The sequence below is a fragment of the Telmatherina bonti genome (genome assembly GCF_933228915.1).
Source record: "Telmatherina bonti genome assembly, chromosome: 6".
In the NCBI taxonomy this organism is placed as follows: Eukaryota; Metazoa; Chordata; class Actinopteri; order Atheriniformes; family Telmatherinidae; genus Telmatherina; species Telmatherina bonti.
Genome location: NC_136624.1, coordinates 12,657,309 through 12,668,039, shown reverse-complemented (window position 1 = coordinate 12,668,039; position 10,731 = coordinate 12,657,309). Strand labels below are relative to the sequence as shown.

The 10,731-nt window shown below is 41.7% G+C and overlaps 1 pseudogene across 1 annotated transcript; it reads left to right on the top strand.

The window, feature by feature from the left end:
• The first annotated feature begins 2,618 nt into the window (after positions 1-2,618).
• LOC306757007 (nuclear factor 7, brain-like) lies at positions 2,619-3,955 on the top strand (annotated as a pseudogene). The gene has a single exon. The product of its transcript is annotated as a nuclear factor 7, brain-like (transcript).
• The last annotated feature ends 6,776 nt before the right edge of the window (positions 3,956-10,731 follow it).

Sequence of the window (10,731 nt, the reverse complement as noted above, 5' to 3'; positions counted from 1 at the left end):
AGACTACTCAGTTTTCAGTAGAAATAAAAATGATACAAATTGTACAATTTATTTAATGGGGCTTTCCCATTTAAATGTATGAAAGTTCATGTTTACTGTGTTTAGCGCCAGCACCAACCACAAACCAACAGGAACGGAGGTTAACATTAGGATGTTGATGCCAAGCTAACATACAATAACACAGCACAAAACCCAGCTGGACACTCTGGAGAAGGCATGCTGGTCAGTTGAAATGATCGTGTTCTTTTTGATGTTAAGTTTACACATAAAGTGTTCAATGTTAAAGGGGCTCAAAACCTACCTGCTGCAAGTACGGCAGACAATACCCAACCTAGTCCATGAAAACTCTCACATCTCTTATTCTGACCGCAAGATCCTGCCGGTAATGCCGGCAAAATTTTGTGGTGACATCATGTAATCTCTTGTTGATATTGGACGCCAAAAAATAACAAAAAAAACAATGAAGGATGGGAATCGGAGTTCAAACCAGAAGTGAGTCTAAACCTGGCTTGCAGGGGGAGGGTCAGGGGGTGGGAGGGATTGGGAGGTAGGGAGGGCTACGGACATGTCCTTGTCCTTGGAGTTTCCGCCCCTGGTGTCATGGTGGCATCGGCCTGTGGGGTTTTTGATCTGGGCGGGCAGGGCCCGCGGGGTGGTCCTGGGACCTGTGGGGTACTGACTCTTTGTGTGGCCCGCCTGGGGCCGTGGTCGCATTCCCCTTACAAGCACTCACCTGATATTTGATTGCACGATTGCAGTTTGAACACTCACACGTGCACGCCCACAAAGCGCTTATCTGTTGTTCTCTATGCGGAGTTGCTGGACAGGACAGGTTAAAAAAAAAAAAAAAAAAAAAAACGGGTTTGAAATCTTCTCATTGAGATTCTTGAACAAATCACTTTCCACCATATCTGCTTACGATGAAAAAGAAAACCCAATTGCACAGAAGTCGCCCATCTTTATATGTAAATAAAGAAAAAACTTTAACCATGCAAACATGGCCGTTGTCAGTTTGTGCTGACAGAATTATGACAATATTAGAATCAACAAACAAGCATTGTGTATATAACCAAAGCCTGACATGGCTTATCCTTTAGGCCAGACACATCCACTATGGGCCAAGAACTATACAAAACAAACACACAAGTTGCACTTGGTGACATGCTCCTTTATTTTAATAAAATTTGATTTGGTCACACTTATTTGTTTACAAATGTTTTTAAAAAATTTAAACATCACAACCAGAGTAAAACAGAGGCCACAAAGTGTACAATGTACTCCCTTTCGAGGGTTTCAGGGAGGTAAACAATGATCGCTTTCAGTACACAAACTCTTGTAGCTTCCATGGTATTATCTTGCAGCGAGTGAGCAAGGGCATGTATGATTGTTTTTGTTACTGTATTGTGCTATGATCAACACAAATGATTAATACACGCATCAAATTCAGGAGAGGCACAAAACCATCCTTATCCTTATCCAACACTGATTAAAACACCCAAGACTGCCAAGCCTGCACTTCAACACAGCGGCAAACGACACTTCTTGCCTTTAACTTACAAGTTACAGTTACCAACACAAGTTTGTTTAGGCTACCTTTTCCCACCAGAGACAAGTCGACCTTTTCCAACTCTCACTGTCCAGCGTCATTCCCTCAGAATGCCACACAATTCTGGACTGATTTGGTACATTCTCTTTGTACAGGTCGAGTCCATTGAATGTTTACTGGAGATTTTGTCACATATACTACCAGTCACAAGGACAGCCACTGGTCACACTTTTCCATTAAGTTAAATGGGAAAGTGTGTCCAAACTTTTGACTTTTCACTCTCCACTGTCTGCCAGAGAGAGTTTAACAAAATAAAACAAACCCATAAAAACATGTTTTCCCTTTGAAGTGAACATGTCCAACTAATAAAAATGATTACCAAGATAAGGAAAGCAACAGATTGATTTGAATATTCTGTTTGGATAATTCCTTCACCCCGAGCTGAATGAGGAGACAGTTTGTAGAAAAGCCTTCCTTAAGAACAAGGAGGGACACACTTTCCCATTAAATCCAACAGGAACATTTGTCTAAACTTCTGACTAGTAGTGAATTTATACATGGAAAGTATAGATAGTTAAGAAGAGAAGGTTTCTAAGTCTTGAATCCATAATGGGAACTGTTTCATCAGAGAGGGGTCTGATGACTGAAGGTTTACCAGAACAGAGTGACAAAATACCAAGGGAGTTCAGTGTGAGGGTGTTCATTGGAGTTAGTCATTGGTTAGATTCTGAAGGCAAGAACTGAACATACCTCAGACACAGGGATAACTGGTCTAACAGGTTTTTATGCCCCCAACCCCACCCCAAATGAGTTACCTGAGACGAAGCAGGAAACTGTCAGGCATTCTTGTTATCGACAGCGAGACAAACAGACAATTAGATTCACATTTAGCTTCGTCTGAGTGAATCTGACTTCAGGATAGAAGAGTGGGAAACTTCAAGCTGCTCCCAGTCCACATACTGAAGGTGAGTCTGAGCAAAAACCCCTCTCAGAGTCAGTTTCATGGAGTAAGCAGAGGAGGGAGGGCAGCCATTACTGACTGGAGTTTCTGTCTGATGTGTTTTCAGACTAAATGGCTTCCAGATCAGAGGAGGATCTCTGCTGTCCGGTCTGTAAGGACATCTTCAGAGATCCTGTCCATCTGCCATGCAGCCACAGCTTCTGTAGAGACTGTCTGAAGAACTGGTGGACACAGAAACCCACACGTGAATGTCCAGTTTGTAAGAGAAGATCTTCATTGGAACCACCTTTAAATCTTGCGTTGAGGGATGTGTGTGAGTCCTTCTTACAGGAGAGAGATCAGAAAGCTTCAGAAGGTTTCTGCCATCTGCACTCTGAGAAACTCAAACTCTTCTGTCTGGACCACCAGCAGCCAGTGTGTCTCATCTGCAGAGATTCAGAAAAACACACCAACCACAGAATCAGACCCATCGATGAAGTTGCACCACAGCACAGGAGGGAACTTCAGGAAACTCTGGAACCATTAAAGAAGAAACTGAAGATCCAGAAGAAAGTTCAGAAGGAGTTTGATCAAACAGCAGAACACATTAAGGTCCAGGCCCGACACACAGAGAGGCAGATTAAGGAGCAGTTTAAGAAGCTTCATCAGTTTCTAGCAGAGGAAGAGGAGGCCAGGCTGGCTGCACTGAGGGAGGAAGAGGAGCAGAAGAGTGGGATGATGAAGGAGAAGATGGAGGCTCTGAGCAGAGACATAGCAGCTCTTTCAGACACAGTCAGAACCACAGAGGAGGAGCTGAGAGCTGCAGACGTCTCATTCCTGAACAACTACAAGGCTGCAGTGGAAAGAGTCCAGCGCTGCCCCCTGCTGGTTGATCCACAGCTGCACTCTGGAGCTCTGATAGACCAGGCCAAACATCTGGGCAACCTGGCCTTCAACATCTGGAACAACATGAAGGACCTGGTCTGCTACACCCCCATCATTCTGGACCCAAACACTGCTGGTACAAAACTCATCCTGTCTGAAGATCTGACCAGTGTGAAAGTAGGAGAGAAACAGAACCTTCCTGGTAATCCAGAGAGGACTGCTTTTTATACTGTCCTGAGTTCTGAGGGATTTAACTCAGGAACTCACTGCTGGGATGTAGAGTTTGGAGATAGTCAGTGGTGAAGAACGTCGTATCTGGATTATGGAGAATAGGTTTCCGTGATGGTTCATATGGTGCATGGTCTCCACGTTATGTCAATCTCCGTGTTGAAAAGAGGTTACAGAGGATCCGAGTGAACCTGGACTGGGATAAAGGAAAGCTGTTGTTCTCTGATCCTGATACTAACACACACATACACACCTTCACACACACTTTCACTGAGAGGATGTTTCCATTCATACGCACTGGTGGTGAAGTGAAGATTGTACCTGTGAAGGTCTCGGTGATGAAACAGCAGCTCTGATGTGTTCAGGATGAAGAACACAGAGTTCACAATGAACCTTGTTGATCTGGTTCATTTCACCATCAAACAGGAAGTTTGAAGTGGTTAAAAAATATATACTTTAACTCTTTATAACTTTTTTGCATTTACGCGTCCCCGGACGTGACGTGCGTGGTCATGACTAGTTCATTTCCGGTAAAGATGGCATGTTGTTGAACAAACAACAGTGAGTTTCAGAGTTTAAAAAAAAGATGAGGGATAAAAGCGTTGAAAAGTTGGAACATATTCTCCGCAGCAAGTAGAAAACACCATAGCTACTTTGCGTCAACTGCAATTTTCGTAAAATCTCACGAGAATAATGATATTTTGAGACTTTGGGTTTATGCGCTAAACATTGTTCAATTTAAACACCCAAAAATCGCAATGGTTTTTTTGTTAAAATTTACAAATATCGCTTTTAGTTTGCAAAAAAATGTTATGAAACACAGCTACCAACTTTCTTATCATGACTGTAAAGGAGTTAAACTCTTTTTCTTTTCTTTTTTTTAATTATTAGCTTACAAGTTGATAAATAAAAGCTTTATTGTTAGGTTTGTAGTAACAGTTAAGCACTGATTTTATTTATCCTTGTGTGTACATTTTTAAAGTTAAACAGTGTTTTCTGGTTTAGCCAAGGCCCACATGCAAATTGCACAGAATGGCCACTGTTGGAACCCCTCCCCAGCCAGAGCTCGAACCAGAGACCTTCTTGCTGTGAGGCTGCAGTAAACGCCACACACCCAAGCAGCAATAGATAGATGGACGGAGGAACAGACAGATAGATGGAGCTGACTTTCACAATATAGTTGTTCTAACATTACAAAATGATTATATTAAACTTTTCATCTAACTTGTGCTTTCAAAGATTTGATCATTCACATTACAGACCAGTTTGGAGAGATGTATGGAGGAACGATGGTGTGCTGAAAAGCAATGCTGTGTATGAATGTGGATTTGTATGTATTTCAAGTTTTGGGGTTGGGTTTGTTTAGTCAGAGGCCTGTCTTGTTATTATTGTTAGTTTGGGGGTTATTATTTTGTAAATGACTGATCAAGTCTGGTTTCAGCCTTTCATTCTTGTATAAAAAGTTTTGTATAAGGGTCCTTGGCTCTGCTCAGAGTTGGCAGATCAACATTTCCTTTTACCTCCATGTGGAACAATGTACATGTCAATAATCATTCCAGTATATAGAGACATTATTTGTCAGAATTATTGTCTCATGTTAATAGAAATTTGTAAGAATGATGATGATAAAATTATTCATAAAATTAATCATTGGGCACCAATGAGATGTCTGAGAAAATGAAGCACTGACCGTCACAACATAGCCATTATCATATTACACAGCCACAAAGATCACATTTCTTCTTACTGCTTTAAAGTGGAACGACAGATCTTGGTCAACATAGATAACAATAATCATCCCTGTTTAGTTGGATGTTCATTCTAATTTAAACTATTCACCAACTTAATATGGTCATTTTCACGTGCAGTTTATAATCTGTTGGATGCTGCAAAGTAAAGGTTCACATAAATCCATGATGGGGATTTTGTTTGGGATTCTGTTTAATCTTCATGTTCTCATGTTCTGAGATCTGGATGTTCTGTCTGTTTTCTGTAACTTTATGCAGTTTGAAGGAAAAAAATAAAAGAATTTTACTCTGGAAAAAACAGTTGTTAATAAAACATAGATCCAAACGTGTTGGTCATTAGGTCCACTGAAATCAATTTTCAAGCTTTTTCACCTCCGGACACCCAAAGAAAAGTGAATTTATGGGGGAAACCTTTAGAACAACTTTCCTATCTATTATAGTAGATGTTAGGCCAATGGAAACTTCAAAACTCAACAATCTTTTACCAAAAAGGTACATCCTGAGAGTCAGGATGACAAGTCATCATTGTCAACACCATGATCCTAACCATCAAAGAGAGGGTACTGGATCTTGTAGTCAGGCTCTGATAACTTTATCATAAAAGCCACCGAGCCTATGGGAAAGATGGAGTCAGCAGCTATTTCATCATGAAATCTTTTTGTTTAGCTCTTTTGTCTATAAAGTCACGAATCTTGATTTGGACTATCAGCATCGTACAGAATGTATGTCCATGTGACTCAGGCAAAACACAGCTGTAACTCCTGTAACTGAGCCCCCTCAATGCTGCACAGAATATAATCTATTTCTCTTTATGTAAATGACTTCCTGTTGGCATGTTTTCTGTTTTCCTGCTCCGGTGACTGATCCTCAACTGCAGATGAAGCAAACAGACAAACCGAAGAGAAAACAAACGTTGTCTGGCTGCAGGCTCGGCTTCGCCCTAATGTACGAGTCAATATTCATATCCACGTCTCTCTCACGTCGCCTCATTTACTTCTTATTTAAATGAGCATCAAACAGAGTTGAGTTTGAAGAGGAATCTGATCCAAGTGTTTATTAGCTGTCAGTGATCAGAGAAAACAACACAGACTGATAAACTGGGGCCTGAATACAGATTTCATTACCAACCATGACGTTATTGTTGACAGTGTTGGGATTTCATAGCTTTGCTCTGTCCTGAAATGTTATTTGTGCGATTATACACAGATGTGTGCGACCAAATATTCAGCCAAGAGGAAACAAATCACCTCAGTTCAGAACAGATTGAAGCTTCTGGATTTACAATGTGATGTATTCATTCCATTTCAGAGATCTGTCCAAAGGTCCAGATAGCACCAGTCCAGAAGTCCAGGTAGCAGCAGTTCAGAGGTCCAGGTAGCACCAGTCCAGAAGTCCAGGTAGCATCAGTTAAGAAGTCCAGGTAGCCCCAGTTCAGAAGTCCAGGTAGCACCAGTCCAGAAGTCCAGGTAGCACCAGTCCAGAAGTCCAGGTAGCACCAGTCCAGAAGTCCAGGTAGCATCAGTTAAGAAGTCCAGGTAGCCCCAGTTCAGAAGTCCAGGTAGCCCCAGTCCAGAAGTCCAGGTAGCACCAGTTCAGAAGTCCAGGTAGCACCAGTCCAGAAGTCCAGGTAGCATCAGTTAAGAAGTCCAGGTAGCCCCAGTTCAGAAGTCCAGGTAGCACCAGTCCAGAAGTCCAGGTAGCACCAGTTCAGAAGTCCAGGTAGCACCAGTCCAGAAGTCCAGGTAGCAGCAGTTCAGAGGTCCAGGTAGCACCAGTTCAGAGGTCCAGGTAGCACCAGTTCAGAAGTCCAGGTAGCACCAGTTCAGAAGTCCAGGTAGCACCAGTTCAGAAGTCCAGGTAGCAGCAGTTCAGAGGTCCAGGTAGCATCAGTTAAGAAGTCCAGGTAGCACCAGTTCAGAAGTCAAGGTAGCACCAGTTCAGAAGTCCAGGTAGTACCAGTCCAGAAGTCCAGGTAGCACCAGTCCAGAAGTCCAGGTAGCACCATTTCAGAAGTCCAGGTAGTACCAGTCCAGAAGTCCAGGTAGCACCCATTCAGAAGTCCAGGTAGCACCGGTCTAGAAGTCCAGGTAGCACCGGTCTAGAAGTCCAGGTAGCACCCATTGAGAAGTCCAGGTAGCACCAGTCTAGAAGTCCTGGTAGCACCCATTGAGAAGTCCAGGTAGCACCAGTCCAGAAGTCCAGCCAGTGTGAGTTAGATGTGTTTGGTTGTTTGGAGAGAAGGTGTTTTTCTAAATAGATGAGTTTTTTTTTTTTTTTTTTAAAAAGCACACTTTCTCTGCCAGACCGTCGTTATTATTTGTTGTTCCACAGCAGTGGAATAAGCTACGGATCTGGACTGAGACTGATATAATGAGACAACATGCCAGAGTGGAACACAGTGATCCAGAAGAAACAAAACCTGAATGAGTAAGATTCAACAGCTGCTGCAGACACAGAGGTTTCTCTGAATTTAATTCAGGCAGCTATGTAGAGTCAGCAAAGGTGGTGAGAGAGTCTTGGGACAGTGAGACAGAACCATGGTCTGAACAGGGAGCGAGTTCAGTCCATTTTTGGGACAGAGCAAAAATGGTCATTTCAGTTTTGTCTGAACTGAGTCACATACCAACGGCTTTTATGATGTTGGTGTTAAGATGTGAATAATTCCCTGAACTGATTGCTTAGCAAGTACTCATCCCCACAGGTCAGGGGTGGTGGTAAGACTTTCCTGGTTGCAACACACCTGGCTCAAGTCAGTGCGTAATTAGCAGATTTGTGCAGTTTGATGTGAAGGGCTGTGTCCGCATGTCCACACTAGTCCTTAACCCTCATCTACTACAAAGTACTATATGATTGAGTAAACTATATGGTGGTCTGATTCTGTTGGTGACTCGGACACCAAGTTGGCTGTTTTCTCCTTGTCACAAATCATGCGACTACTAATTGTCACCATGGCGACCATGTGAAAATGTTTTTCTGTCTTATATTGTACTTTATTCTTACTTTGTTGGATCTTTGTTTAACAAACAGGGATATAAAAAGAATAATCTATATTTTTTTCTGTTTGTTTTTTAAACCTGCTTTGACGTTTGTATCACTACTTTGAGCTCCTGCCTGCAATACGTTGTTTTCTATATTGACCGTCTAGTGACCATGCATTGTGAGTAATTTTTATTGCACTACCTTCTTTTTTTTTTTGGGACATTTGAACCCCCTTGGAAAGTGGCGTGAGCACTATATGAGCACTATGTGGAGAATAGTGTGGACATTCAGACACAGCAAAGCTCTGCACAAGCCTGTTAAGCCTGATGTGTGTCAGGTGTGTTGCAGCAGGAAGATTCTCGACATTTGTCTCAAAATAATGTGTCTGTAAAGTGCCCTGAGATGACATTAGGCACCGTACAAAGAAGGCTTAATTGAAAGCTGAATTTGTAAACTCAAGGGCTTGACTTGCCTGCCACTGCTACAGGTGTTTTATAATCACTCTCATGCCTCTCACCAGTTTCCCTGTGTGCGAAGCCACCTTTTTTTTCATTTTTTACTGGTTTTAGAACTCCCCTAATGGTTTCAGTGTTTTGGCGGTGGTGATCAATATGGGATAATTTACTAGATTGACAGTTGAATTAAATGTCCTTAACAGTCAAAGTGGCCTTGAGGGTAATAATTTAAATACTGAGAATAACAAAAATTAAATACTGAATTTAAAGCTAAATTACAAATTTAGGTTTAAGTTGAGAAAGGCAACAAAAAGTCAAATTACCACTGGTTCCAACTAAGCTATGCTGAATAGCATCTCTGAATACACAACACATCCAATCTTGAAGCAGATGGACTACAGCAGTGAGTACCACTCCTGTGGTACTCGCCTGAAAACAGGAAGCTACATTTCACACGGACTTACCAAAACTGGACAATAAAAGATGGAAAAATGTTCTCTGGTTTGATGAGTTTCCATTTCATCTCCACATTCAGATGGTAGGCTCAGAATTTGGTGGGAAGAACATGAATGAATGGATCTATGCTGACTTGTATTATTGATTCAGGTTGTTGGCGGTGTGTAATGGTTTGACCACCACAGGGTACCTGAGTATTGTTGCTGACAATATCAATCCCTTTATGACCATTGTGTAGCATCTTTGATGGGTAACTCCAGCAGGATGACGCACCATGTCACAAAGCTCAAATCATCTCCAACTGCTTTCTTCAAGATCCCGATGAGTTCACTGTACTGTATCCGAATGGGATATTCCCTCCATGGATGTGCTGACAAATCCGCAGCAACAGTGTGATGTGAAATCTGTGAGGAATGTTTCCTGCACCTTGTGGAATCCATGTTTACAGGCAGATTGTCACTGTTTCATTGTGGAAACTCGACAGAATGTCTTTCTGCTGTGACAGAAACAGGAAACAACATTAAGATTCTGCTCACAAAAATACAAGATAGTCTCTCTCTCTCTTGTTCCTTTCCATCTGTGTCAGACACTCTACAGGTCATCTTCAGGTGATTACAGTTTTCAGTAAAATAGAGGTCAGGCAGGATGGACACAGACCTGCAGGTTCGTTCTTACCAATCATTTGTGCTCTCAACTCCTGATGGAAGAGACAGTCTGAACAGCTGATGATCACCTGTTTCTGCTCAGTGTTTTGCTAAATTGAGATATGACTGAGTGTGTGTTTCATGCAGGTCAGACACCGGACGGCATTTCACTCCCACTCAACAACTCTAAAACGTGAAGCTTCTCGCAGGCTTAATCTTTGCAAGGCTGCTGCTTCCTTCAGTTTTCCTTCCGTCATGTCTCCAGAGGCAAGGTAGCTACAGATGGAAGCCCTGCATACATACAAACACTCATTTAATGGCAAACACTATTTAAATAAATAAAGACTTAAGTCTTTCTAGTCAAACAGAAATAGTCATATCATATTTTTATTATTATACAAAAAAAATCCACCCATGTCTAAAACCTAAAAACACATTAGAGGAAATTGGTGTCACTCCATCCGTGATTGAGGCCTCAGAGTGTGGTTTGAAACTGGTTCCATTTTTATTTGAAATAAAATCATGTTGGATACTGTGATGAAACTCCGCAGCAGATGCATCAGTTGGAATAATGAGCTGATGTTAATGCAGAGTCAAGAGGGGGGATTTGCTCCCCAATCTCATATCTGCAACTTCAATATGGTGTTTTATTGAGTTTTCCGTTGGGCATGTGTTGTTGAATCAGTAAGGTTTTTTTTCTTAATGTTTTCAAATTGCTCTCGCCTGCTAAACAACATTCTCTTTAGTCTAACCTGGAACCAGAACTCACCAGGAGTACTCTGGATAAAAGTGAAGAAAATATCAATTTCACCTCAATAAAATACTGAATTAAAAAAAAAAAAAAAAAGAA